This window comes from Pseudorasbora parva, chromosome 15 (genome assembly GCF_024679245.1).
Source record: "Pseudorasbora parva isolate DD20220531a chromosome 15, ASM2467924v1, whole genome shotgun sequence".
In the NCBI taxonomy this organism is placed as follows: Eukaryota; Metazoa; Chordata; class Actinopteri; order Cypriniformes; family Gobionidae; genus Pseudorasbora; species Pseudorasbora parva.
In genome coordinates, this window is record NC_090186.1 from 1,638,898 (window position 1) to 1,641,397 (window position 2,500).

Here is a 2,500-nt window from a genome sequence, read left to right on the forward strand (position 1 = left end):
TGTTCTCACACACACTACAAGTCAAGAGTTTATGAAAACCTAAAATGCTCGAAATTAGTTTTGCTTACTGTCCATCATCACTGTTGTCGTGGCTGTGAATATCAGACTGGACTGTAAGGTTGAAATTCAACATCTGTGTTCAAACGTCTGATTAAACCCTGCGGCGGCATACTGTCGGCACAGACCAGGACCACATCTGGAACATGTGGATTTAACCAGATGTGGGCCGGATCTGGGCCAACAGTATGTTTTCTTCTGGGATGTATGCATGAAGTTGCGACCGACTTTACTTCAGTATTGTGACGTATGATATTTCTGAGTGAAATATTGATTAGAGAGCAGGGCTTGATGTGTGGGATAACATGCACGGTGTCACCGCCCCGCCAGCGCTTGGCCGACCCAAATTGAAAAGCTTCCCATACCCACATACAGCGATCCCTACACAATCCTACAGGAAAATGTGATAGGGAACCCTCTGAAGTTACATAAACCACTGATAAAAGTGGTAAACATGTTAGTATACGTTATCTGAGCTGTAATAATTATTTTTCTCACCCCATTGGCAGATTATTTATCTTATTTTAAGCAAAAACTCTCTTCATTTTGAGTTATTTTTCCCAAAACAAGACAATTACTTTTGCTTGTCTAGTAAATGCTTCTTAATGTAAAAATGTTTAGATATTTGGACTGAAAACCAGACAAAAATACTGAGTAAGAAGAGCATTTTGTGCATTAAGAGCAGGGGGTGAACACTTTTGAACAGGATGATGTGTACATTCTTCTTCTTTTGTTTAAAGATCATATTTTTTATGTTTCCCAGTAGACAAAATAAGTACGTTCGCCCGATTCAAACATTTTACACTCCCCAGATCTCGTCGTGTTTCCTTCTTGAGCATCTATATATTTTTTTTCTTTTTTCTAAGATAGTCTGCATTTTTTGCTTCAGTAGATATTGTGGAAAACTGATGTTGTTTAAAATAATATGCAGAGGAAAACCCAGTCCTATGTTTGGTGTTTCACACCTTGTTGGTATTGAAAAGTATCCTAAAATATTTAGATTAAGTAACGAAATACATTACAAATGTCTCTTTAACGCACGTATTTGGTAATCTGTAGTGAAATACATTTTAAAACTCACCTTCCCAACCCATGGTTTACTCAGCTTGAAATGTGAAGTTGTACTAAGTTGAAAATTTGGGTTGACTAAACTTAAAATTTTAAGGCAGCAGGAACACTTCCTTTTATTAAAGATGAAACAAGTTTTCTTTTTTATTGTGTGTGTGTGTGTGTGTGTGTGTGTGTGTGTGTGGCATTATGAGTGTGTTTGTGGTCATTGGTCATGTTCATCAACCCCTTTAGCTACAAAAAACCCTTAGTTTATGAAATACTACGGTTCATTTGATGATGATTTCAGTAAATGTGGAGTATTCTCAGCTCTGTTCAACATATTTACTCTTATTTAAGTCCATTCCAGTTTTTTTCCCCAACAGAATACACAAATAGTCTGTAGATCCCATCTGGTACTATTAACGGCCTTACCAAAATACCAAAATACTGTCTTTTTACTGAAAGAGACTCGTGATGGGATTACTACAGTTATATTACAATATATAGGAGGAATTCAGGTTGATTTAGACCATTTTTCCCAGTCATCTCAATGGGAAAAAGTGTCCCAATCCACTTAGTTAACTCATATGCAGTAACATTGCACTTTGACCACTGTCATTAAAGAAATTAAATCAAATAAAAGTTCAAACTGAGTTTGAAAGAGATGCCATATTTAATGTATTATAGTTTAGAGTAGTTACAATAACTGCATGTAAATTATTAACTTGTACAAGGTACTTATTTTCTTGCTCCTGTCACTTTAAATATATCCACTAGTGCGCGCCATTTCACTGAAAGTCAACAGCGTTCCCTGCGGTTCCTTTTGTCCGCGGATCTGTAGTCAACATCCTTATTATGAACTACTCCCACAGCCCACCAATAGACGACGAGTATTTCAGACAGACAGTGAGTCCCGCCAATTACACTGCGAGTTTGATTTCCGCGAGCCAATCAAAAACGCGGAGGGCGGGATTAAGCGCGGGCGTCGAGGGGAGGGGTTCGCTTGCTCTTCACTACGTTGGCTTTTCTCCCAGAAAGATTTCGGTGTGGGAATTTCAATTTAACACTTCTGCGGCTGTCGGACGCGCTTTTCCCCGCAGACCCCATCCCGAAGTTTCGCCGAGTCGTCCAGAGTGAATAAGGTACGGCTGATTTAAAATCATATCACTGGTGTTTGTGTGTATTTTCCAATGGATGATCCCGCATGGATCAGCTGAAGTGTGGGAGCGCACGTCAATACGAGCCGTTAGTCTAACATTAATGTCATGTCTTTTAGAAGATAAAAGCATTAATACTCGACTATGTGTGTTTCCTGCGGTGTGTGTTAGGGATGGTCACTCTGGATGTAAATCTGTGTGTTGAATGAGTCGGTTTAATAGTGGTTTATGGCTGT

The 2,500-nt window shown here is 38.9% G+C and overlaps 1 protein-coding gene across 19 annotated transcripts in view; it reads left to right on the plus strand.

Annotated features, from left to right (window-relative positions):
- Positions 1-2,500, plus strand: part of epb41l2 (erythrocyte membrane protein band 4.1 like 2) — an 82,610-nt gene that overhangs the window by 123 nt on the left and 79,987 nt on the right. The window contains exon 1 of one of the 19 annotated variants that reach the window (XM_067416661.1): positions 2,090-2,249. The exons of the other annotated variants lie outside the window; for them this stretch is intronic. The gene's annotated coding sequence lies outside the window, so the exon portion shown is untranslated. Of the gene's footprint in view, positions 1-2,089; positions 2,250-2,500 lie in introns of those variants that run through there. 19 annotated transcript variants of the gene reach the window in all.